This window comes from Grus americana, chromosome 1, assembly GCF_028858705.1.
Source record: "Grus americana isolate bGruAme1 chromosome 1, bGruAme1.mat, whole genome shotgun sequence".
NCBI classification, from domain to species: Eukaryota; Metazoa; Chordata; class Aves; order Gruiformes; family Gruidae; genus Grus; species Grus americana.
Window position 1 is genome coordinate 57062243 of NC_072852.1, and position 27385 is coordinate 57089627.

The 27385-nt window shown below is 42.2% G+C and overlaps 1 protein-coding gene across 5 annotated transcripts in view; it reads left to right on the top strand.

The window, feature by feature from the left end:
- Positions 1-7394: 7394 nt before the first annotated feature.
- Positions 7395-27385, top strand: part of MRTFA (myocardin related transcription factor A) — a 95978-nt gene continuing 75987 nt past the window's right edge. For 2 of the 5 annotated variants that reach the window (XM_054819304.1, XM_054819293.1), the window contains exon 1: positions 27283-27357. The gene's annotated coding sequence lies outside the window, so the exon portion shown is untranslated. Of the gene's footprint in view, positions 7534-16509; positions 16574-27095; positions 27358-27385 lie in introns of those variants that run through there. The other 3 variants (XM_054819283.1, XM_054819322.1, XM_054819313.1) reach the window with 3 other exon arrangements.

Consider the following 27385-nt stretch of genomic DNA (forward strand, 5'->3'; position numbering starts at 1 on the left):
CACAGATTTAACTCTGACTCTGACAAATGGCTCCCTGCGAGCAGGAGTTGTGGAGTGTCGGCATCCAAGACGCTGAGCAGTCCCCAGTGCTAACAAACCGCCCACAGGCGCTTCTCTGATTTATGTGGGCTCCGTCAGGAGAGCCGTGGCCAGGAGCCTGTCACTCTTGCTACGTTGCCAGCAGCTGGAAGTCTTTGGTGTCTGCCGGGCAACTCTGCCACGCAAGGATATCTTTCTTTGGGAGCAAATTTGTCTGCTCTGTTTCAATATTGTGCTGCAGCAGGGGCAGGGGAAAGTGGAAAGCAGCTCCACTTGAATTTCATTCCTACTTCCTTTGTTCATGCCTTTTTTTTTTTTTTTTTTTTTTCTTCTGGGACGCTCTTTCCTGGGTTGGTTATTCTGTAGGAACATCAGGCCTGGCTGAGAGGCCGCTGCTGTGTTCCCCAGACAGCATTAAGCACTCGTTCTTTTTTTCCTTTCATTTGATCCCTCTTTTCTCAGACATTAATCAAAATATTCTAATTTCCCTTGAGAGCTTTCCCCTCCGCTGCTTTTAATATATATTTTAAATCACATTTAAAAATGTTTATTATCGCAACCACAAAGCTTGTTATTAAAGCTGGGAGGCTGAATGTTACATTAACAAGCCCTACCCAGACTAGGGAGAGTTTTGGAAATACCAGGCATGGTAGTTGGTTTCAGGTAAACAGATAAAGGTAAACTGAGGCAGAAGAGGAGCCTGCAGTCAGGTTGATGAATATCAGCATGCTCAGCCATTGTGCCGTACAATTTCCCTGTGAACCATCTTTGTCTGGGCACTGCCAAATTCCTTCTCCAGGGACTATTTAACGCCGCTAAGCTATGTGATTGGCAGGATCAAAATGCCAAAGAAACACTTTCCCAGTGGACGGCAATTATTTTCCTCAACTAATTTCTGCCTTTGTGGCCAGTTTGCTTTGAAGCCTGTGGGGTCATGGCAGCGTCCAGTTTTTACTGAGCCTCTCAGATGCTCTTGGACATGGCACGCTCTCTGTCCAGCACCTCTTCCAGAAAGTGGGACCCCACGGTGCAACTCCCCCGAGCTCTGAAAATAGCTCTGAACTTTCCCAGCCTCTGCATGTGTTCCTTGGAGCTGCAGCCCTGCTGGATGAGTCAGCTCTTTCGGGATGACATTGCAGCTGAAATCAGACCCAGGCTTTGCAAAGAGAAATCCAAAGATCCTCTTGTACTCACTTGCTCCACGAGAAACATCTAAACAAAGTAAAGATGTGAGTGTCACACACTTCCTTTCCCCATGCTGATTACTCACCTCTCTGGGGAGCCCCGGGGTTGTGTGGGGATCAGATATCCTCTTTCCAAATCCTCCAGCTGCACCTTCTCGAGCTATGAAAGAAAGTCGGAGAACATAACCCCTCCAAGAGCAGACGTTGGAGCCTGAAGGGCAGCTGGGAAATAATACAGTCCTGATGAGGATGTGCAAAACCAGAGCGGGCTCCAGCACCTCTTCCTTCTTCACAGCAAGCCGCTGGAAGAGGAGGCTCCATCCAAAAGACTGGCCCAGCACCAGAAAACCCTTCCCTGCTTCCTCAGCTGTTTGATTGTCACAAGCTCTTGCTGCACTCCACACACCTCAGTGAAAGGGATAAAGTAGAGCGACTGCCACAAATGCAACTGTAGGCATAGAACTGCAGGGATATAAAATCAGACGAAGACTTCTTGTCCAGTTAGTCGTGCATTCGTATCACTGGGATATTACTGACGCATAGTCTCCGTGTTTCAATTCATCTTTCGTGATTCAGTTTGAACACTGAATAGCAGGATAACAAGACTGGCCCTTTAAATGTAATGGTCTTTTGAGAAAATTATTTGTTTTGCAGTCTTGCTTAAAAATAAAAGACTAGCAAAAAGGCACTCTGTCTATATAGTAAGTTGCCCCAGATGTTTCCACAACACTTTGAAGTCCAGTGTAACAAAACCTGTTGACAGGTTAGTAAAATCAGTGTGGAAATATTTACTCTTGTCCCTTACCAGGATGTGAGCGGCTTTGCACTGTTCTGAACACAGTTGTGAAGACACCTTCCTTGGCTCTTGAAGTGAGCAAAGAACTCCGAGCTGCTGCCAGGGGGGTAGCTGTGATTTCTTACTCCCGAAGGCTGGAAACGCTCCCTCCTCACCCTGTAATGCTCTTATCTTTATTTGGCTGATAGTTGCATCTGTCTTCCCTACCCAGTTTTTAGATTAAATTGCTGTAATTTAGCTATCACTTCACAGGTGGCAGAGAGTGTAGAGTCCTCCTCTCTGTTCTCCCTAAGCTCCTACTTTCTATTACAAGTCATTGATATGCATCCATAGATCCCAAACATTTTGCAGTGGAAGGCCACAGTCAAAAGATCTGGAAGATCAGAATTTTGCCCAAGATCACAGTGCAGCAGCGGAAGGAAGAAGCCTCCAAAACATATTTCCTAAGACCCTTTCTAATGCCTTACTCATTCAATACGCAAAAGAATAGACCAATAGCCAAAGCTGTGATATAATGCATAGTTAGAAAGGTAATATTTGTGACATCTGAAAAACATTTCCCCTCAAACTATATGGGAAGGTCAGTGTCGGATTAGCGCTTTCATTTGTCATCGCCTGTTGCCGCTGCACTGTGGGAACAGACCTGGGAGAGAGTGAAACAGTATTAGAGAGTCAGCCTTGGGGAATGGGCAGGAAATGGGGCTTGGGGACACATGGCAAACTCTCCTACTAGTTCTTCTCTGTGATTTTGGGGAAGCTGCATTCATTGCTGGTGAGTCACACGCAGCTGGATGATGTGAGTTTGGCTCCATCTATGGGAAGCAGTAAAATACTACAATAACCCCAGAAACGAGCTGGTGTTCGTTCCAGTCCTTTCAGACCGAAAGATTATGGCCAACCTTCAACTTTTCTCATAAACCACAACGTATCTTTACCACTGCACTTTTGAAACGATGAGTTTGTAAACTGTGTTGTTTACTACGGTAAAGACTTTTCTACCCATGTGGATCACAACTTGGAAGCCTCAGCCTTAAGTTAATAATTTATGTATTCTTTGATAGACAACACTAATTATTAACCCTGAACTCTGATACTACTCCACAACCTTTTTACATGCACTTACCACTTCCCCAATTTATCAGAAATTCTTGTGTTTGGTGTTTGCCAAAAGGCCACACTTTTTAAAAGATTTCAACTGCTTTTCCTTTTCCTATATGTTACTCTTTCTTTGAGCAGTTGAGCATACAAAATCCTCTTTTCTTGAAAAGGACAGATAGGAAGGTGGATTACTTGCCCAGCAAAGCTTACATTAATAGAAATATGTTGGTGTTTACCAAACTGAAACTGTTGACCCACTTCAAAACAGAAAATCCTTAATAAGACAGGAAAACCGGTTGTCTCTAATGCTTTGAACACAGCCATTGAAATACCTCTCTAAGATGTTTTTGCCCTCTCCCAACTCCTTTCTCAAGAGGTGCTTTTACTGTGGGGATTATAAGACAGGAACCAGCTGCTGATGTCCAGGACATGGAAAATACAAATGAAACCATGTAAAGAACACAATTCAATTAAAAAAGTGCAAGCAACCGGACTCTCTGAAGGCAGGAAACCATGTCAAGCACTTCCTCCAGTCCTCTCTTGTTCTTGCTTGTCAGGACTTCGTTAAACAAGACTGAGAACATACCATCTCCTCCTAGTTTTACAACACAACCCCAAACTCAACTGCTGCCTGTAAAGCTCCCACAGGGGCTCCTAACGTAGCAGGACTGTGGTACCACCCTGGGTGGTTGCAGCAGCCGCCTGCTCAAAGCCGGACCAAGTGCAGAAGGATGTCTTCACACTGCACTCCATTAAGAGCCCAATCTTCAGTGTCTACAGCCCACTACTCCTCCTGTGTATTCAAATACACCTGCCTGAACTCCAGTACCGGCTCCTGCACCCTTCTATTCCTTTCCCTGCCCATCCCTGTCAGGCACACCCTCCTCATCAACCTCTGCCCTCCAGCCTGAGAGGGAAGTGTTGGCTCTGGCTTGAGGCCATACACAGAAGCAGAGCTGATTAAGTGACTGACAGTGCTTGGTCTGGTGGAAGAGCTCATCCAGCCTCCGTGCAGGCAATTACTGCCTGGCAGAAACCATCTACGTGCAAGCGCTTACCAGAGCTGCTGGGGGAGAGGCGCCGCAGAGGTGGCTTCCCTTCCAGCCCAGGTCAGTGTCTTGCAGGAGCCTGGCCAGGGCAGCTGGCGTACAGGCCCTGCCTGAGCCCAGGGCTGGCAATTACCCCTGTTTGACCAAGTGCCTCTGGGAGGAGTTTCCTCAGGGCCCTGGAAAGCCCCTACACACTCTCTCTTGTGCGCACACGCATGTCAGCATCTGCTGCTGAGGCCCATGCAAACCGCTGGAAAACTTGGGATCTTGCTGAGCTGCTAAGATGCATATAATAGTCAGAAGCCAAGTTAGCAGAATTCATTACTTTCAAAAAAATTAAGCTGGATTAGTTAGCTGTGCCAACACGGTTCTTTCTCCATTAGGAGACGATCTGTCCATCTGCCTAATGCCAAGAGAGTAAACATTATTAGGCATGTTCTGAGTTGTTGGGTCATTAATGTTTCTTTAATAGCTTATGATTTTAAGCAGAGTCATCTTTAGATGGCTGAAGGCCACCCAGCCTTTAAGGTTAAGGTTAGCATTGAGCCATTTTAAGAACTTTATCTTTAGAAACACTCTTAGGGACACCTTTTAGCTTTGTTCTCTTTCAGTGGTTTTTTCCCCATTCTTCCCACTTTTCTTTAAAGAGAAAGGAAATCCAAATGCAAAACTGAGTGTAATGCTAAGTCAGTGATGACTAAGACATCAGGTTAGGAAAATCAAATATTTCTGTGCAAGATTCCAAGCTTAGTTGCTCACGGTAGGCACCCAAAAGTAACTTGATTTTGTAATAATGCAGTTAGGTTCAGAATCAGTCTGCACTTAGAATACAGTCCACTGTAACTAGACTGAATTCTGCCATATCCTATTATACCTCACTGGTGTTTTCTTTGTTCACTGTAAATCTTCATCTAACATTAAATCAAATGGAAATCATTTAATAGACTTGATCTTCTGCCTTTAGCAATACTGCAGACTGTTCTTATACATCCGTTAATACAATATGAATTTAGTTTATTCATTGTAAGTCTTGAGGAAACTGAAAGCTACTGAAAATAACAGAGAGACCTTCAAAACTAAACCAAAAAATATAGCTTGCATGTAATATGTGTTCTTCCCTTTTCATTATTCCTGGTGAAGACAGAAAGATTTTATGGGCAAGCAGATTTCTTGTTTTCTATTTTCCCCTACTGTATCTTTATCCAGGTCTGTAAATACCTTTGGAACTTTAGAAAACTGTAGAAGTAGATATTGAAAGCAATCAGTAATATGTAGATTATGTAAATCAGTAGAGATGATAGCAAACCAATGAAACCTAAGCACAGAAATGAAGGGAAAGGCTTCCATCTCTTAAATGTTCATCTGTTTGAAGAAGATATAGCCTGGTGAGTAGGACTCTGGCTTGTGAATTGAAAACATGGGCATAGCTGTGAGCTTTGACATCAGTTTGTGATATGCCCTTGGACACATCATCTCTCCGCCCACACTGTAAACAGACCTATTAACAAGTCTCCTAAGCAAATGATTTCAAGAACAAGCCCTGCACCATTCTTGCTAAAACCAGCAATGTAAAACAGAGACATCCATGCTTCCTCATCCACTTGGAGCATTTCTCTCAGATCCCTGAAGAGCTATTCTTAGAAAACATGGGAGAAAAGGAAGGTAAATATTCCTGACTTCTCATTAAACCTAAAACTCCCAGAATTACCATCAACCATGGGAACGTTTCATATTTTTGACTTTACTCTTTCACTAAACTACCTCTGGAGGGCTAACCCTGTCAAAGAGCATGGAGAAGAATTACATTACATCAAGATTTATGTGCATAGCCAAAGCTGAACTGGATCCCTGGGAATGAAAAGCAAAGAGCTGTAAATGTCAGGATTAAAAACTAGGGTGAGATAGTGGCTGGCTGGCAGTAACTGGCTAACTGGTTCTTCTTAACATTCTTGTATCATCAAGCTTCTTTATCATGAATTTCATAGGTTAATTGTACATGGCACAAACATTTTTTCCTAACTACTTCATATACATTGCTTTGCAGTTATATCATCTTCTCTAGTTCTTTGACTACACGAGAGGATAAAGAAAGGCCAATCTGCCTTCTTTACATAATTTATTATTTTTACACCTTCCTCATTTCCCCTTTTCTTTGTTTTGAGAGGCGATCCTAATTTTTTCAGCTTTGCAGTGTGAGACAATCCTTCACTGAGTAATGTTACAGCCTCTGTTATGATTCACGTCCGTAACATCCTTTTAAGATACAATGACCAAGGGTGAGAACAACGTTGCAGGTAGACATTCACTGACTATTTCTAACAATATAATAATAGTCTGACTATGATCCTCTGTCCTGCTCTTTAGGTATGGTATCGTTCCTCTATTTTCTCAACAATCTCACCCCAGTTATTGGGGCGTTATTGAAAGTTTTTTCACCCATTTGCGATTTCTTTACCTGGCTTCATATTAAATCAAGAAAAAACCCATGCTTTTGCAAGAAAAGCACATCCCCCAGCCAGACACGCAGATGTTTCAGCCACTGGAGGTCACGGGTTGGGCAGCGATGGCAACATGGCGCCTGGCCTCTTCCTGCCACCTCTGACAGGGGCTTCCTGCTCCCCCATTGCTGGGCACCCACCCAGGTGCACCCCAAGGGTGAGGGGTGGGTGGCATTGGGCAGGCACGTCCCGGGGGAGGCAGAGTGAAGGTGGGGGCCCAGGCTTGCAGCCCCTCGCCTCGCCTCACCCCACTGCACCGTCTCAGGGCCCGGGGGCCCCCTCTTGTCCACCGGCACCAGCCAGGCCTTCGCTGTGCCATTCGCGCAGCGCCTTTTGGAAAAAGGCCCCCTTACAAAATAATATAAACATCAACCCAATAAAAGTTAAATGTCGGCCGGCCCCGCGACAGACGCGCCCCCCACGCACAGGGAGGCCACAAGGCCATCGCTGTCGCTTTAAGGGCGAGGGCCCGCCCCTCCCCGCCCCGCCTTCCCAGGGGACGCCGCGCCCCACCCCTCAACGATGACATCATCCTTGCCTTCCGATTGGCTGTCCACCACGTCAGGCAGGCGGTGCCCGCCCCGCCCCCGCCCCCTCGCCCTGCCTCAGGCCCGTTAGCTTCCCCAGGTGCTCGCGGCCTATTGGCGAGTCTCGGTGGCGCTCACCCGCGCCTCTCCGTTCTGATTGGCGGAGCCTGGCGCGTGTCGCCGAGACAGGGAGGTGCGGGGCGGGCGCTTCCGCGGTTGCGAGGCGCCGGTCGGCGGTGGCGAGGCCGGGTTGCAGGTTCGGGGCAAGCGCGTTCTCGGAGGGCGGCGGTGGCGACTCCGCCAGGGACGGGCGGGGTTGGAGCGAGATGGAGCCGTGACCAGGTGAGTATGGAGCTCCAGCTCGGCTGGGAGCTGCGAGGCGACCTCTGCCGCCAGGGGCAAAGAAAGGGGGGGGTGGGCGCGGGCCCGCCCGCCGGGACCCGCCCCGGCGCGGGTCTCGCGCCGCTGCCCGGACCTCTCCTCAGCGGCGGCCGTTGTTGCGGGGGGCGGGGGGGAGCGCGTGTCCCCTGACGACGCCCTCCTTGCCTGTCCCCCCTCATCAACGGTGGTGGGGGCGAGGCGGGTGCCTGGCGCGGCTGGACAGCTCCGGTCCGCGGGGCCCCGGCCCGCCCCGAGGGGCCTCCCTTCGCCGGGGCACGGCCGCTCCCTCCAGCCGCGGGCCGGCTTCGCCCCCTCCGAAGCCCCCGCGCCTGTTTCCCCTCGGCCCCTGGCTCGCTTTAGCACCGCTCCGGCCTCTCCCCACCTTCGCCCGCTGAGAGGGGCTCGGCGCACCGTTTCCCCTCTCTTGTCCCGAGCACCTCGCCTTTAGTAGGTCAGCGGTGGTTTTTTCTTTCAGAGCTCTCTCTCCGATTTTACAGGCCTGGTAGTGGTGACAGTAGTTTGCAAGGGTTTGTGCAGCAGCAGTCTCCTCCCGTCTTCACCGCTCTACACACAGAGCAGATTGTATTAAGCGAGGTTAATTTTCCCCATTGAAAAAAAGATGCTTATCCGTGCCATGCCTAGATGCATATTTAAGGTAACATCCGTGTGTCCCAGATGTCTGTCCAGTGGGGACTAGATCTCCCTCTCTGTGACTGTAAAATCTTGTATCAAAGAGGACTGTAATTTCACATATCCCCTGATCAAGGGTGAAAACTCTGACCGTTTGCCTTGTGTGTAAGTGGACATAGCCTCCTGAGACCGTTATGATCTGCATCTGTGTACCCTTATACTGCATCATGCAAACCTTGCGCTAGGTCTGTGTCGTTCTGTTTTACAAGATGAACCTTGACTGGGCTGAATAAGGGGTTTCAGGTTTGCTGCTGCTTATAGCACTTCATTTCTAATATCATGTTTGTCCAGACAATATCAGGGCCTCTGCCATGAGCCTGCATCTTAGTCTGCCATCAACAGAAAATACATTTTGAAGGCATTAAAAATGTTTCTCTTTAAGTCTGTAGCTTATTTGCTGGATTGTGGAAACCAAAATGTGCTTTTTATTTCTTGGTAGGATTTGAAGACACAGCTCTGAATATTTGGAAAATATAAAATGTAGCTATTCTGGGCTGAATGTGTCGGTCCCAACATTTCCAGCATGGACATTGAGACAATTCAGTATGCAGTTCTGTCTTTATTTTAAATTTGCATTTGACGTCAGGGCTAGTTAGTCATGGCATAGCCGACTTATTGAAAGTGTGTTTTCTAATTGTGTGTTGGTTTTACTTTCAGTTAAATATACAAACAAATATTCAACACTCATTTCAAACAAAACCCATCAGTAGGCTTTTTTTAAAGACACTGTTAAAATCCATACTGTAGAAGTGCTGCAAGCATAATGCCTTTAGGTCTTCATAAGTATTTCCAAAAATACTTCAGTCATTTCTGAATATGAAATGAGAGGGACACCCATTTGTTCCTGTTTGCTGCGAGATGAGTGATCTAATAGTTGTGATTAAATAGAATCTAATAATAGATTTTAAAATAAGTGTATGATTTGAAGCTGACTGTGAACTCCTTTTCTGTTCATTAGATTTGTGCTTTATGCTCAAAGGAAAAAGAGACTCAGGGCTGAAAGTAAATGCCTTAAGCTTTTCACAAGTAGGCGAATTTGCCCATCTTAATTACCAGTTATTAACTTACTGAGCCCTTTTCAGTCCTTCCTCACTTATATGTTAGATACCAAAAGTGATTTCAGGAAAAGAGCGAAATATTGCTAGTTTTAGCTTTTTGGGTGTCATATTGTTCTGTACAAAATGTGAGTAGTGCTGTGTTTGCTGGTTCCAACAGTTGCGGAAGCAGCTTTAATTTCTATTTAATTAAGGCCATCCACTCTAACATTATGTGGGAGAAGACCCCCAAATCTTCAGGCAACAAGCAGATCATGAAATAAAATGCAAAGAGAGGGGAGTACAGAAGACATTTTGACATAGAGCTAAGAGAATATGGGGTTTTTCCGACAGCAGTCTTTAACTTCTTCCCCTTGAATATGAAATAATAGAAACTCTTCAGTTTGGGAGAAGTGCTTGCTTATGACTGTTTTTCATAACTCTGGCTTCTGCTGGCATGGTAAAGCAGCAGCAGTGTTTTCCACAGGCCCTTTCATCCTTGAACCTCCAGGTGAAATATACATTCAGGCAATCAAAATACCCCTTAATTTAATAATAATAATAAAAAGCCCTACTGGATTTCCTTCACTGTTGAGCCATGATTACATTACTGTGTGGTATTTGGTGGGGGAAAAGGGCAGCTGTACTAGATATTGAGGAGGATCAGAGCAAAAAGGGTTTGGATGTTAGAGCAGAAAGCAGATGACATTTTGACACATCTGAAGACTTTATCATGAGATTAATTGTTACACTCAGTTGAAATGTGTGAAGTGTCTCCATCTATGCTTATTACCTCAAAAGCACAATTTATAGTAATTCCAAGAGTGTTCTGTCTTTAGTTTTTATACTCAGCTGTCCTTCCTGACTTGTAGATGATATAATCAGACTGTCTCAATGTCTGCTTGCTTACTGATAACTCAGTATTAAGATTAAGATCCCTTTTGAAGAGTACAGTTGATTTCCTCTGTGTAAAAAGAGGTAACAATTAGTAAATCTTGTTATAGTTACACAATGCTCTTCCTTTAAAGATTTTTTTTTTTTTATCAACTGTGTCCTGAGGGTCAGTGTCTTTTCCTGAGAAACTGTTGAAGAGGAAGCAGAAAAAGCAACTGTTCAGCAGTCTGAAACCGTCAAACACCTACTCTGGGAAAGCCAAATCTAATTATTTCCTGCTGGACACATTGCTGAACTGAGACTGAAAACAGAGGATGTGGTTACACAGACGTTTCTTTTAGTGGTGGGGCTGTCTTAAACAGCTCATATTCCCATCTGCTTTTTTTTTTTTTCTTTTCTCTCCCCACTGTGTGCTGTCACCTCAGTAGTGATGGTATGTCTGTGGGGCTGCGTGCTGAGCCAGATTAGAGACCCGATTTTTAATCTGTGCATGTTCTATTCCTCACCCCCTCAGCCCCCAAAATAAAAGGTGGGGGAGGGCCGAAGGAATGCATAGCTCTAGTGGAGGGGAGGAAGCACAGAAGCTGACTAGCAGCAGCTACAGCTAAAGGAAACATTTTTGGAACCATAGCTTAAAACTGTTCCTATGATTCTTCTTTTATGCGTGTGCGTCAAATAGATGAAATGGATGAGTTTGTGTGAGTTCAGAAGCTCTCATTCCTTTGTCAGATACTCTGTTCAGTCCTTGAGGGACATAATGTGTGTGGTTAATGTGTATATTTTACCTGCCCTTCTTTGAGTGCTTTATGGAGTGCAAACACTGCTAAGTGGCTTCTTCAAGGGAAATGAATGGCATTGGGGTGAGGACAGTTTACATTACCAGGCTGAGGTATGCCATAGTGGTCAGTCAGTGCCTTGAGATTTTTAAATGCAGGTTGTCCTTGTGGAGGGCAAATGGTGCATGCAGCTTATACAGGAATCTGCCATCAGTATGATACTAGGTTTTCAGATGTTAAGAAACAATGCTAGTAACAGTAGCTCACTTTCTTTGATCCTTTTCTATTTCTGGTATGAGACACTTATTTTCCACACACATAAATATGAGAGTTTGTCACTGAGCAAAGTAGTGTAATTGTTTAAATTAGATTGGTTTATATTTCAGAAATTGAAGTAATGAATTTAGTTTGCGCAGCATTCCTTTCCCCTTCCCTCCCCCATTTTCTTGTGTGTGTGCAGCATCGTTATTCTTGTGTGAAGAAATATTTTGGATTTAGGCACACAGCCATATTGATAACATCTCTGTAAGAAGGTGAAATTTAACACACAGTCACAAGTCTTTTTAAATCTTGAAAGCTAAAGGCTGAGCTTTTAATTGGGGATTTTCTTTTGCACCTTAACCTCATGCCATCCATCTGCTTTTGCTCTCCTACCACAAACTAGCATGTCAACTACTTCTACTTGTCCTTCTTAATGAACTTGTGCTCCCTATTTCAGCTTGTTTTGGCCCTGCTGATCCAGAAAAGCAGCGTTTTTGCGGAGCACAGCAAAGAAGCATGGTAGCTGCTGCTGCATGTGCCAGCATGTTATTTGTTAACAGCTGATCATTGGGGGCTTCTGTGGAAGTTCCTAATTCACTGAAATAAAATTTTTCCCCTGGATGTGGTCAGGAGCTGCTGCTGTTATCTCTGTTTACCATGGGTGCATACTGAAGTGTGTATGTACCACAACGCGGGAGCCTCTAGCTTAAAGCAACGCAGAAAATTCCCCTGTTTTGCCATCTTCTAGTGAGGCAAATATATGTGCTGACTACACATCATCTTCAGAGTACCTTCGTGTTAGGGGAACAGGAGACTGAAATGATATGTCTAGTTTTGTGAAATTAATTTTGTTTTGGGACAGGAGTCTACATCAGAGATTGTTTCAACCTCAAATTAATGCTTCCTGTAATATCTGGCAATTACCACTAGTTCTAGCCACACTAGGGAGGGGATGTGTATATACTGTGGTTCCTCGAGTTCTACCCTTTCTGTGGTTTAGTAGAGACACTGAGGATATTTCTTCACTGCACAATTGATCCATACGGTCGACACCCTAGTTAGGCTTACTCAAATGAGATCATCCTTTACACACAGCCATACCCATGTTATGATGAACCATTCTTTCTGTAGCTGTTTGTATGTGTGAAGGTACAGCTCTGAGCAAAGATGAGACAGGATTCACTTTCTGTCAATTACAGAGAAACTTTTCCTCCTTCAGGAAGAAACTTTTGGAAAAGCATGAAAGACTCTACTTGAATGATTTTTAAAAAAATATTATTTTTGCCCTGTCTTCTGATTTTTATAGCAATATAAGAAGTTTCCCAGCAGAATGTGATTACAGTCTGCATTGTAACTTAACTTCTACTCCATTGTGTAAGATGGACCCAAACCTGGGTGAGAGGTTCCTCTGAGTGATTGGTAGGGTCAAGTTAATGTTAGAGACACAGTTATATTAGGCCTAAATTCTCTCTCAGATGTCCTGTCAGGCATGCTTTACAGCAACAGATCATCTGGAGTCTGAATCTTTCCAAAGCCTCCATCTGAGAGGTAGTGTGGCTGTTAGAAAGATGGGGTATGAATTTGGCATTGCCATGTTCAGCTCAGACTTGCAAATCATGTCAGTGAGTTTCTGTGTTGTTCAGACGTGCTCAAACTCCAAGTCACCAGTGAAGGCAATAAGCCATTGTAATCACTGGAATAGCAGCCATTTGGCTTGAACATGTAAACACTGACATATAAACATTTCCATTGGATGGAGAAGTTTATCAGCAAGATGAGATTTCTGCATTTCTTAGGGATGACACTATTTTTTCTTCAGAAAATCTAGGACAGTAGAGTTTTGCCTGCATTGACTGTATAGTGAGAGGAAAAAGAAGAGTTGGAGGAATGTTTTGATTATGCTATAAGCAGAGAATAACAAAAGCAGTTTAACACTGGAATTTTGCCAGGAGATGTTTCAGTTATCAGATTAATCTTTGCTCACTCGCTGCAGTATAGAAGGAGCAGTAAAGAGCTTGTCTTCCATTACAGTTTTAAGGCTATTCTGCTAAATTTTTGTGAAGTCTGACCTGTTATTTTGAAGGCGGGGTTTGTCTGTGTTTTCTGTTGTTCCATCTTCAAGCTGGATTGAAATTCCATGGGGTGACTGAATAAGGATAATGATAGAAATACATTATACCTGCAGCATCTCTTAGCTTAATGGCACACGTATTAGAAAAAAGTTTATGACTATCCATGCCCATTGCAAGCCAGTTTATTTCCTACTTGGGATTCAGATGACTAAGCAGTAAATCGCAGGATGCGATACTTTAACCACCTACTAAGACTGAGCAGGAACTTCCTTGACAAATAGGACTGAAAGCTCTTAAGTTGGCCTTGTATTGGCCAGAGTATCTGGAATAAAACTTTAGTTCTTAGTAGAGAAAGAAAGATAAATATATGCTGTCCTGGAGGATGAGTTTATGTGTGGAAGAACAAGAATCTCTGGACACCTGAGAAGGCTAATGGAAGTGCTAGAAGCTCAGAAGAGGTAAATAAACTGAGGCAAGGAAGTTATTGAAATAATTTGTCCTGTTTTCTGAGTGTGTGTTTGCATGTACACATACACACACATGCACGTTCTTTGCTGAAGGATAGTGCTAAGTTTTTGCAAAGATGCCAAAAATCACTGAGTGTATGTGTGTATTTACATATATATTTAATCTTCATGCATACATTAAGAGATAAGACTTCAAGGTCTTCTGTATTGTGCCAGGTGAGATGTCCATCCATCCTGGTGTCTTGTGTTGGCCAGTTGGTGGTAATGAGTGCCTTGGAAAGGATGTAGAACGGGGGGTTTACAGAGAGGTTCTTCCCCCTTCTGTCTCACCCTGCCAGCTGATTAGGGATAGCCTGGTATATTCTTCAGACTTGGAATATTCATCAGTTTGAAGTTTTCCAGAGAAAAAAATGCTGAAGAAAATACAAAGACTTTGTCTGGTTATGGGGTCCCACTTCTGTAAAAGACTAGCAGATGCCCTGTACCAGGTGGTAGGACAGGCAGACCATGAAAAGGCTCAGTGTTGGAGCTGTCTTGACTCAAGTGAGATTTGGGAGAACATGGATCTTAAGTGCTGGAAATGAAATGCAGCAGCGTGATGATTTTCCATCTTTATCAGTACTGTTGCAATCTTAAATTGGAGAAGAATATCCAGTGAACCAAGAGTACTGGAAATTAGGGATTGACCAGCAGAAATCTTCAAATGAAATGTGTCTCTAACTTCTCCACACTTTCATGTGTGAAAAGCGGTTTCAGGGATACCTGTGTCTCAAAAAAACCCCCAACCCCAACCTCAAATTAAAAAAATCCCACTCAAAACCAAACAATGCCAAAAACTTGCACTAAAGTAAAGATTTAATATATGGATAAATTTCATTCATTTATAATTTGTGATTTTAAAAAACCACCACCATCACAAGCAAACATTCCATACCTAAATTTTGATGTGATGTGCTTAATGCTGTCGGAAGAATGCTCCAGCAAAATTATTTTATCACATTATATAATAAGGTACTTTGTTCATCAAATTGGAATATTGAACTCTTAACAGTGGTTAATTGTTTACTATCCTTGTGGAAGACTTTGCTTTACTTCTTGAGGCCTTTTTGCCTTGCCTTTTAGGAAATCTAGGATCTGCAATTCTGTAAAAAGCACACCGTAAGTATGTACTTGGTTTTGTAGCCTTGCATCATTATCATATTTTAATTACAGTTGTATCAGTTTGGCTGCTTTATGAAAGAAAAATAATTTCTTGTTATGGGTTCTCACATTAAATTAATTGTTTAAGTGGTTATGAGTAATTCTAAATATTGACTTGATGACAAATATTGTAAGAGGTGGCAGAATGACTTCTTGATTCTGTGGTAGAGCCATGATTAATGTGTGCTGACACATTTCATTCAAAGAAAAATTGAAACATTCTCTGAAAGGGATTGTAAGGGAAGCTTCTAAAGTAGTAATGTCCTTACTTTTTTTTATTTGTATCAGTATTGTAAATCCCTTCTGCAAATTGTTAATTGGAGGAGAGTTGACCAAGTAGATGTGCAATTCATTACCTGTAGCTGGTTCTAAACAGCTTCCTTCTTTTATTTGTTAGGGATCAGGAAACTCTTTCAAATTGTGTGATTATTCAAGCGTCTAGCTGTGGTCATTCTTTCTTCAGAAGAAACTAATCAGTCTAATTGGTCTTATTCCTTCTGATCTTAAAGTAGTAGACAACTCATTCTATTTTTTTTTTTTTCCTTCCACTCTAGCTATGTTAATGGTTGTGTCCTAAGTCCATCCAGTATCCGGTCTGAAGTTTGTATCTGGGAAGGTGCCTGGGTTTCTTTTATTTTCTCCTATTGACAGAGTATCATGGCATCTCAACTGCAATTCTGTGCTTCTGGTGTCTAGGAAGCTCTGAAGTCTGAAAAGCTCAGAGGAGGAAATGGAATGGAAACTTTGCGTTAAAACCTTTATATGATGATTTGTATTTTTTTTTAAGGTGGCTAAGGAAGTAGGAGTGAAAGTAGGGCAACTACAAATCAACTTCTGACCCTTTTTATTACCATTTGAGACAATAGTCTTCCAGAGAATTATTTTCTAGTCAAGTACTGCTATGCACGCCTGTTAAAACTGTGTTGGCAGGGGAAAGTGATGTGTTACTTTGCTACATTTATGAGTTTTTAAGGTGGGCAGGATGGTTCCCTCCTCCTCCCCCTCCAAAATGGGATTCTCATTGCAGTCTTGACAAGTCTCTGAAATGTACTTTTTTACCTCTTTTTGTTTTTGTTTGGATGGATAACATGGTGTAATAAACTAGTCATAACAGTCTCCAACTTCTACTATCCAATGTTTAAGAATGATTTCAGTACAAGGACGGGAGGATTGAGTGTATCATTTGGTGAATATTCTGGCTTAGTAAATCTCAAACAATGCATTCTTCAGAACTGACAAACCAATAGTCCTAAAGTAAAAGTTCTGCTCTGCAAGTAGCATGGATATGTGTATACAAGTGTGGCAGTCTTTATGGTATTTCAGTCCAACTTCTGTTGTCTGTGCCAAATGAATTTAAAATTATATGAAAAAAAGAATCCTAAATAAAGGACTTTGCTCCTTACTCTTAAAAGAGAGGGTTTTTTGGAAGGGGGTGGTTTGGGGTTTTTTGTGGGTGGGTGGTTTGTTGTTGGGGTTTTTTGGTGGTGGTGGTTTTTTTTTTTTTTAAGATCTCTGAGTATTTGTGTCCTGTTTTCCCTTTTAGTGACTGGGGAGAGAGCTGCTGGCATGGAAGCGAGCTGGGTTTGTCCGTGGGAACTGTGAGTAAGGTATGTGTTGTTCTCTTTGCTGTCTTTAGTTTGTACCTTTTGTTCTTATGTGCTGAATTGAAAATTGCTTGTGGTCACTAAACATGAGGGATAGTAGTGTGTTAGAGATGGAATAATTTGAAATTGTACTGGTATCAGGTGTGACTGCTATCGAGCACTGACTTTATAATCAGTGTATAAATGGCACACTTGTGCCCTTTTCACTGCTGCCTAGCAATTAGTCATACTTGTCACAAGTTAGCTGGTACTGTGTTGCAAACTTTTTTCAGTGTTACTGATACTTGGCTTGCTAGACTGATTTATTCCAGTATATAAAGGCAGACAATTGTATCTATACCGTAAAATTGTTATGCCTGTAAAAGTGTAACTGAGCTTACTGTGATACAGTAGCACTGAAAAAAGAGGATGATACATTCAGACATTTTTTGTGGTCCCAGGTTGAGTGTTATAGTAAACAATAGAAAATGTTTTAATCTGTTCTAGCACCAGAACAAAAGTCTTGGTTTAGATGTCCTTCGTGTGCTGGCTCTTAGTATTGTTGCTTCAAAGAAAGAAGTAGTGAAGGTTGAATTTGGTATCCTTTGAATTGGCAAAGAACAGAAGCAGTACTGATTCCCCCACCCCTCCACCATGTTCTTTACCCACATTCATTAGATTTATGTGTTAGGAAGTACCTCTTGAGTACTTACTATTTATTTTCAATAAACTGGTTAGCTTAGACAGGACAGTAATATTGATATATGCTTCTCTGTGAATCACTGAAGAAAATTCTTACCTATTTTTCAGTAGTGGGGAAATTCAAGGGTGGAAAGTCACCTCTCCTAGGGGAAAAAGGGAACAGAAGATCTGGTAACTCAGTCTCAATTGCTGGACTTTCCACTTAAATGAATGTCATGCTGGGTAGCTGTATTAGGAGATGTTAATAAATTCAAAGACATTTGGATTCCACTCCCAGTGTCCATTGACGGGGAGGAGAGGCAAAGTCAGTTCAGATTGGTTTAATTTCTGTAGACAGTTTCAAACTGTCATGACTAAAAAATGTGACTGGGGTCTGAAAAACTTCTTGCCGACTCTGTTTCAGGCTTTGGTTTCACACTGTACCTAATGTGAGGTAACTGAAAGCTGTCGCTTTTCAGTGGGCCCTGCTCCTCTGTTTTTGGTGGGGTTTTTTTTGGTCGTTTGTGTTTTTTTTTGTTTTTTTGAGATCTAATGAACCTGTGGATGCAGGGTTCAGATTGCTAGCACAGCAGGAAAACAAGCATGTTTCAAGGTGCAGCTTTCCAGCAGAACAGCAAGCTAGATACATTTTATCTAATTTGCTGTTTAAAACTGCTTCCTCAGACACACAAAAGTAAGTCGCCAAAAAAACCCTTGCCACAAACTCCTTAAGATTCTTCAGTTCTGCCTGCTGCTTTGTGCTGACATGAATACTTGTGCCAGGAACTGAACTGACTGAAATCTAACTACTTTACCTTTGGTTTATTTCCTTTTTTTTTTAAAAAAATTTATTTTATTTTAGTCTCGATTGGGTCCCTGAGCTATCTTTCCTTCCTGTTCCTGTCTCAAAGTTTACATCTGCATTTGAAAGTATTGTTTCTTCTGAGGTCTTATTTCCACTCTCCTCTTGTCCAATGACTTTCTTGTCCCAATCTGCCCTAAATCTACATTCAACATGAGTTCCTTCATAGTTTCTCAGCCCTTCAGTTTTTCTGCCATGAAGTTCCAAGTCAAGGCTCACATCTGGCTGCAGATCGTCAGCATTCCCTTTTCTAGTTTGCTGCAGCCTCCCTGCTTCCATTGGTTGTTGGCATCCGTTGCCACATGCCTTTGCTGCTGTCTGAATCCAGTGCTTCATTTGCTCGCCCCTGTGGGGCGGGGAGGAATGCTTTGCCTCCAACATGAAGGAAATTTTAAAAAATGCATCCGACAGCAATTGCAAGGAAGTCAGTCAGAAGGTGGTGAAAAACAGGCAGTCCTGTTCTAAACACACTGTAGTTCATCATGCATTTCTTTGGCACCAGTGCCGGCTTAAACAGCTTGCTCCCTTTCACGGCTCCCTCTGTTTTGCTGGCATAGCTGTTTTTGTGGCCGTGGTGGGCCACTCTGGGGAACAGATCCTCCTGGAAAGAGGTGGTTTTTTCTAGATTATTTTTCATCTGGTCCAGTACATGTTGTTTCCATAAGATTTATGCTACTTTCACAATGAGGAAGGTATGAGAGTGGGAATGTGCAGCAGACTGCTTAAGTTGGCACCACTGCTAGATATTTAAGTGTGCTCTTTGACATTACAGTTAAGTTGATCTTTCAGTGAACTGCTGTTGCAAACACTGGTCAAACCTCTATGCAGCTGTGCATTCCTGTTTCTTTCTTTGCATCAGAGCTAGTGGCTGTGCAGCCACAGGGCACATCCAGCTAGCTGACTGATCCTGTAGAAAATGGTTTCTAATCTTTTGCAGAGTTAATCGTCTGCTGATTCAGCTGACCTGAGTCACCCCGTGGGTGCACACTCATTAGATCAGACAAAAGGGAAGCAGCAGGAACCAATAGCTTGGTAGCAGAAGGCTGAATTCCTCTTTTAATTATGATGTTGAGCTATATCATGACCAAGGCCTAAAATATAGAAGTGTACCCATTGACACATGAGACCTGAACATCACATCTTTTTTGCGCTGTTTTTCTTTGAACTTCAGTAAAATTGTTATTTCTTCAGTAGCCATCATCTTTAGTCTCACAAACTAGATGATTAATTCAGCACACTGAGAGGTATGGTAGAATTATGCATCTATAAACTGCTTCACCAGTTTAAGGCCCAATGTCCTCTGAAATTAGAAGGATATCTTCCTTATTCATGCTTTGAGCTCAAATAAGAACTTTAGAAATTGGTGGGGAGATCATTCTTTTTAAGCAAGGATTGTTTATTATAAATATCATTGTGATTCTCAAAACTAGCTTTGGTATTATCAGTTCTTCTGTCTACCCAGAGTTCCATGAGCTTGAAAGCCACAAAGTTCCTCCAAATACATATTGAATCATGAAAAGTATTTCTTAAAAAACATCTGGAATGCCAAACTACATTTCTTAGCCTGCTATTTGTGGTTTTAAGAAATGGATGTTTGATGATGATTTTTCAAGACCTCTTAAAGACTTTCTATCACTGCTGGACTGAGTGAAACAAATGCTAGTGTCTTATGAAGGAAATACTTACAGCTTGAGAAATATGGTTCTTGATGAGTGGTTGTTAAAATCATGTGTGAGGCTATGGTTGTCTACAGCAGAATTATACAGTTGATAGCTTTGCACAAGGTGTGTTCTTTGCATCTTTTCCCCCTCAAGTCCTAACATCTCTATACAGCTGTTCATGCCTTTTGCCTGATAACATTTCTTACCATTTTCTTGCTGGCCTGAGCATGTTTTTTGACTCTTGTACTGATAGATTCGCTAGAGGCGGTAGTGGAGAGCCTTCTGGTGATGATTCAAAGATGTCGTCTCTTACTGTAGTGTTACTGGCGCAGTATACATACAGATTCTGATTCTTTAGCTCAGAAAGAAAGTTGTACTCATCCATGTTTTACCAGCATCTTTGTTCACAGGTGTTGCAATCTTTGCATTTTTAATAGGGGCTTTATAGGGTAGTGGCTTGTGATCATGATAAGATGGACAGTTTACACCTTTAAATCACTGGTTCTAATCCAGGACAAATTCAGTTGCTTTTTGACTGGTTTTGCCTTTTCCCCCTCCCCAATTACTGTGATAGTGAAGGAAGTTGATGACTGGTTCATTTTGCAGAAGGCAAATGCGTGTGGAATATGTATGTTAAAATAAAATTCCATAATCTAAGAAGATCTCTCTTTAGCGGTCTGCATAGTTTGTTTTCTTAAGGTGGTTCCTCAAGAGCCTATTACATTGTCAGGGTACAGTCTTTGTGATGCTTGCCTTGTTGCTTACTGTATTGTATATACTTTATGGACAGTATCATCAGTTTAACTCTCACTTAACTGGAGATGTAATTCTGCCAACACTTGTGTGCCTGGGTTAAGCTGACTGACAGAAAACCAAATAATTTTTTTTTAATACAACCTTGGAGGTCTTCCTGTTGGTGACTTTTCTTTGCTATCTAAAAATAAAAGGAATATCTCGCACTCTGATTGTTAAAGCTTCTCAAGCTAATGTGATGCTTTGGCTTCCATCTGCTGCAAACTTTACTTCTGGATTATTCTTTTGATTTGTGATGATCTGGGGGGGTAGAGTTGCCTTTGGGCATGTCATGACATTCTCTTCTCACTCATTTCAAAGATTTATCCGCTTAAAGCCACTTTGCCCCAAGATTGCCTCTTCTGTTGGTTGGATGATCTCAGCTGGCATAATCATTTAACAGAAGGCTGCTCTTAAGTTTAAAATAAAAAAACCTGTCCTCTCAAAATAGCCCAGCTGCACACACATGCTGTTGCTGTTAGGTGCTGGAGGTTGCTTAGCAATTCTTAAATTGGTAGGAAATTGCTATTACCCTGGCAACTCAGCCCCAAAATGCAAACAAGGAAAGCTGTTTATAGAGGTGTCCTTGCTTGATTTGGGAATTGTGATCTTTTTTTTTTTCTTCCTGTGCCTCTCTGATTTTTACTTACAAAACAAAAGGAATTGAATCATGTTTTACTCTGGTTATTGAGGTTTCACATTAGGGAAGATGGTACTGTTCTTTGGTTCATTTAAATACTGACTGTCAAGATCTTGATTATGCCATGAGTATGTGAATATTGCCAAAATTGAGAGAAGTCTAATACATGAAGACCTAGTGCATGTGTCCATGTTCAACATGAATGTTGGATAAATTAAACTGTATAACAACACATTAAGGTGACACTGCTACCAAAAATAGCCATCCTGATTTCTTTTTTATTTCTTTGTGCCTCATTCTCCCTCATGCTAGCCCAAGTTTTTGTGTGGCTGGGTGGCAAGCCAGATCAGGAACTGATGCAGATTAAAACTAGTAGTGTGTGTGTGTGTGTGGCCAAATTTAACACAGCTCAGTTCCTTGATCTGGTTTAGCCTGTGCTGGCCCACAGGAGGTGAGGAATGAGCAGGCCAGACTGTTCCTTTTGTTGGTAATGCCAATTTGGTGTCTAACCAGAGGATGTGGTCTTATGATACAGCTAAGTTGATCTAAGCTAGCTCTTGCCAAAAGAGGCGGTCTTGGATGCATGCCTTTGTTGCTTCCTTGTGCCAACATTGGTGCTTGTCTGGCCTTATGATGGGATGATTAATGGATCTAAAATGGCAGGAAACTAATCCTAATCCCTTCTCCCCCTCCCAGTTTTCTTTTCACTTAGCTCTGTGAACTGGCTTACTGTGGGTCAGGCAGGTTTCAGTACTGCATGTGTCTGTCTATTTTGTTTCCCTTTTACCTCTGGGGCTTTGAGCTATCCTTCAGTGATTCTGGATGAGCAGCTTTACAAGAAGTTTCTATAAGTAGTTTTGTCATATGGTAAATGCAAAGCAGAATACTTTTTCACCAAGGAGTAAGCCAATCAGGTTTACTGCGTGTTTACTGTGATATGGTGTTGGGATGGCGAGAGGATGTACCTAAAAAGACATGCTCTTATGAAGACAGGATGAGAAAGTTGGGGTTGTTCAGCTTGGAGAAGAGAAGTATCTGGGGAGACCTTAGAGCAGCCTTCCAGTACCCAAAGGGGCCTACAGGAAAGCTGGGGAGGGACTGTTTACAAGGGCAAGTAGTGATAGGACAAGGGGTAATGGCCTTAAAGCTGAAGGAGGGTCGATTTAGATTAGATATTAGGAAGAAATTCTTTACTGTGAGGGTGGTGAGGCACTGGAACAGGTTGCCCAGAGAGGTTGTGGATGCCCCATCCCTGGAAGTGTTCAAGGCCAGGTTGGATGGGACTTTGGGCAACCTGGTCTAGTGGAGGGTGTCCCTGCCCATGGCAGGGGGGTTGGAACTAGATGGTCTTTGAGGTCCCTTCCAACCTAAACTATTCTATGATTCTAAATAGCTACCACGTGGAAGTTGCAGAGCAATTTAGCCTTTGTAGTTTGCAGGCTAGACAAAGATCATCTTTTTCCAAAAATTCTTATTGGCACAAAATTGACTCTGCTGTCTTTGTCTGTCTGAAATTGAAGTTTGTTAGATGCCTCCAGAAGTCAGAAAGGGATAAAGATTATTTATATATTTAGGAGTAGTGTGAGTAGTGTGTAACGTTCCTTTTGAGCATCTCCATCTTCTCCCGGGTGCTGTGGCCTATGCTTGTATTGTTGAGGCAGTAGTTTTGTGCTTTATAGCAATATAATTCGAGCACTCCTGGCTCCTGAGAGCTCGCTGTTGCCCCTGCGTTATGGTGACACAGCTGTGTGTGTAGTTGGCAATGGACTAGACTGGGGAACTGATTTTGCTGAATACCCAGAAAAAATGGCTGGTTTTCAGCTACATTGATTCCCCAGTTGAAGAAGGGGCAGTGTAGGGACAGAAGCAAGCAGCTGGATGGTGGAGGACTTGAGGGTTGCTTAAGCTGGTGTTGCTGCTGTAGAACATCTGTGGGATCACAGCCACTCTTGTCCTGGAAGGAGCTGGCCCAAAAGTAGAAAAATGCCATGATAGAAAGCTTTTGTCTGGTTAGGCAACAGATACAAATCCTTGAGGTCACTCACCCTGAAACCCTTGTTGAGGATAAGAAATAGTTGCTCTTAAGAATGTCCATCAGCTTCTGGATGACTCACTTAAAGATCATGGTATAGCACATTTCTTTATGGGAAATTTTCTAGTCTGTTCAGAAATAACAGGAAAACAAACATTTTAAAATTTTAATTAGGTTCTAAATATTAATGTGTGTAACTAACTGATTGATCCTTTTATAATGACAGTTATAGAGTGGTATAACTGTCTGGGAAGTCTAAAAACAGCCTTTCTGTTGGTTACAGAAAAGGATTCCATGCCTTTCACAGGACTTCCAAATAATGCAGCATGGATGATTATAAATCCTCAAAGCATCTTCCAAATTCCTCTATGTCCTCATCAGACTTTTAATTGAAAACATTAAAATCAAACTCACCCAGTTACAGCTTTTACTGTAGTCTTGTGGACCGGATGCATTTTTAAAATTTTTTTTTAAAGTGGGGATATGTTGCATACTAAGACTTGGCATTGCTCTGAAAAAAGTTCCCTTTCCCTTAAGTAGTGGCTAGATGTTTGGATGTACAAATGGTGTAAGCAGGTTCTCTGCCCTGTGCTGTACTGGCACAAGTGTTGGTGTGGCTGCACGGCAGACTGCACCGGGAACCTGATTTAGCTGGAGTGAACCAGAAGACTAGCTTTTACACCTGGGTCAGTTTTCTCATTGGTTTATCTTGTATCACTGCAGATTCTTGTGCTGGACTAAAATGGGAGGGGGATGTAGAGGAAGGAGACAGCAGGATTTCTTAATGGGTTTAATGGTTCATCCCAGTTTAGTTTCATTTGAGCTGCAACCCTACTTGGAGTAATAGAATTGTTGTCCAGGCTGTTTGAGATGCGGAGTCAAACTGATTTTTTTTTTCTTCTTTTATTTTCTTTTTTCTTTTTTTCTATTTTGTGGCAGTGTTCCCCTGTACTGTGTTGGTTCGACTATGGCTTGTACGGAGGAATCAATCCAGCTGAAAAATAACCTAGGAAAAACTGCATTTCAGCTGAATCAGCTTTCTGATATGGTTTGCAGTGTGGATATACAAGCAGCACTGCTGGCACAACGCAGGATATAGTGGCAGGGCAAGAATAAATGTCAATGCGAGGTTTGTGCAAGCTGTGTTACCTTTTGATGTGGGACAAACATTGAATGACATGCCAACTAGGATTAAGAAGAAACCTTCTATCTGTGTCATCTCCTACATGAGTTAGGAAACCTGCAGGTCCAGGTACAACTCTAATGATAATCCATTGGACAATTTACTAGAGAAACTCTGGTTTATTATCCCAGTGCCAATGAACACCACTTGGTGTGGTGCTGCTCAGAGTTACATAGCAAACTAGTGTGCGAGCCCTGACCTCTTGCTCCACTCTGTGCTGTACCTGGCTAGGCTAGACTGCTTTTACTGTAGCTTGATACTGTGCTTTTATATAAAGGATATAGTTTCAGTGGACTGGCTACTGTGAATATACCTGGATTAGGGAAATAGATTCTGTTTTACAACACTGTTGTTAAAATGGTGTTTGAAATGTGATTTTCCTAGTTTATGCAGGTTACATATTCCTGTTTAGAAGAAAATCTAGTATGTCAGAAGTTCCTAAGTACAGTTGCTGTTTACCTAGTTGAAACAGATCTTATGTATCTGAGACATATCAAACTTTTTTCCACTTTTGGGAAGAGGACAGAACTCTTTTTTTCCAGGGTAGATTGAGGAGGGAAGGTTGAGTCTCCTACCATTCCAAATCCTTGCTGGGTGGGTGTTAGATATGTCTGTCACCTATTTGTGGATTCAGGCCTGGCTGCACTTGTCCTCCCACATGATCTGACCTAACCATTATGTGGTACTAGACAAAGTGTAACATCTCCAGCACATCTCCTTCGATAAAGCAAATTGGCTTTGGCTCCCGTAAGATGGTGACAGCAGTCCTTACCAGCCAGCCTCCTAACTGAGCAATTACTCTTCCTTTTAGCCCCTTTCCACAGGCCTCCAAATGCTACAGGGACAGAGCCTGAGGCCAATTATAGTGGTCATGATTTAACTCTTTCTGGCCTTTGCAAAGATTGTTATAGCTTACCAAACTCTGTTAGTCTAAGTCTGTGTTTTAAGAATGTGTGTTTCCAGGCTTTCTGTATCCATTGTAAAGAGAAGGGCACAATCCCAAGTTTTTCTCTTTGCAGATTACCGTTACATTTTGCTCTCAAATGGATAGGAGTGATGTTTGCTTTGGACGGGAAATATATCAAGGAGGGGTAGGCACTTTCTAGCCAAGCTTTAACTGAAGTAAAAGCAAATACTTCATACAGCAGTAAGGTTTGGCTCAGTCTCATTTGTTTTGTTGTAACAAGCATCAGCTTCGGTTGGTGGTTTTTGTTGTTTTTTTCTTGCACCCTTTTTTCCTTGCTTCTCTTCAGATCATGACATAGGGTCCTGGGAATGAATTTATGACAACATGGATAAAATAATGTGTATTCATTACCAGTAATTCTTATTGTTGCCTTGAATATACACTGAACAAATTTTTGAAACAAATGTACTGCCATTTATAACTTTGTTCTGGGTATTACAGAGCAAACATTACTAATCAACTGAAGTACAAAACTGAAATGGAAGTGGGGAGAATGACTATTTGAGCTACTCTATCAGCTATTAATATATTGAATGTTGTCACACTCATTCAGGTTAATGATGAGTGTTAAGTGAGGAATACTTAATAAAAACCTGTATTGTTAAAAACATTGCTGCAAGTTTACACTTTCTGATTGATTTCTGGAGGATTTTCCTGATGGTTTTTACTTTGCTGCTTTGCAGCTTGCTTTACCTGCATCTTTTTGAAGCTGAAGGTTAGCCCTGGTAATACCTTTTGTTTGATGAATGACTACAGTGCAGCAGAGTTATGTAGTGCCAGTCTACTGAGTTTAGACTGGTTGAAACAGCAGCATACCAGGAAGCAGGAGACTTCCATCCTCATTAATCAAAACCAAATATGATTGCCCTTGTATAATGTCCATTACTGTTTAAATGTTGACACAGTAACTATTTCACTGGAGACTTCCAGCTGGTTTGTTTCTGTTTAAATTACTGAACATAAAAGATTTTTTATTTTAACATAGTGGTGGCTTTTAAATACTTATTTAAAGAATTACGGAAATATCGTGAAACATTTAAAAATTGCTTATTTCATTAAAGCCCTTTATATATTGCACATTACTGTAGCTGAGGTTTTTGATAGGAAAACTTTTTTGTTTTCTTTATGTGGAATATTTTTCTTGCATTCATTTTCTCTGATAGTGAATTGGGAAGAGAGAATGGGGCAAGAGAAATATTTTTTTGAAGTGCAAATGATTTTATATGAAAATCCTCATTTGTGATACTCAGCTGTCCTTCCAGGTTTATTATGAATGATTACTTTACCTGACTGGATATCAACTTGACAGTTGTCCTGTTCAAACACCATCGTTGGTATAAAAGGACAGTAATCGAGTTCAGCAAGGTTGTAAATAGGTTGACTTCACTGGAAGAACTCAATCTGTGGTGATTACAGTTCTAGTCTTCTCAAGATTCGGTTTCTAAAGTACCAAAAAGTTGAGATTGTTCTTGTACTTTTTAAGAAAATGATAATAATCTGTAATTCATCAGTAGTTTCTGCGGTGATGCTGTTGGAGGTTTATGCAAGTTTATAAACTGCTGAATTTAGCAATTTTCAATCACTAGTTGGATTTGAATTGATGATAACACAAACACTGTGCTAAAGAACATGTTTCTCTAGAATATGGAGATGCCATGATGAACTGGACATACGAGTTAAGACTCTCATGTGAGATTTATGAGTTGGTTTTTTTTGTTCGTCTTGCAGGTTGCCATCACGAAAGCCAAAGTGGATTTCTCCGGCGTGGTGTGCCTGCCCCCTTCCGTCATTGCTGGAAATGGGCTGGACGGAGGAGGGGCTGGCGAAAATGATGATGAACCGGTGTTGGTGTCACTTTCAGCGGCCCCCAGCCCTCAGAGCGAAGCTGTTGCCAATGAGCTGCAGGAGCTCTCCTTGCAGCCCGAGCTGACCCTCAACCTCCATCATGGCCGAAACCCCAACCTTCCTCCACTCAGTGAAAGGAAGAATGGTAAGTGGTACGGTGCACTCATGTTTCA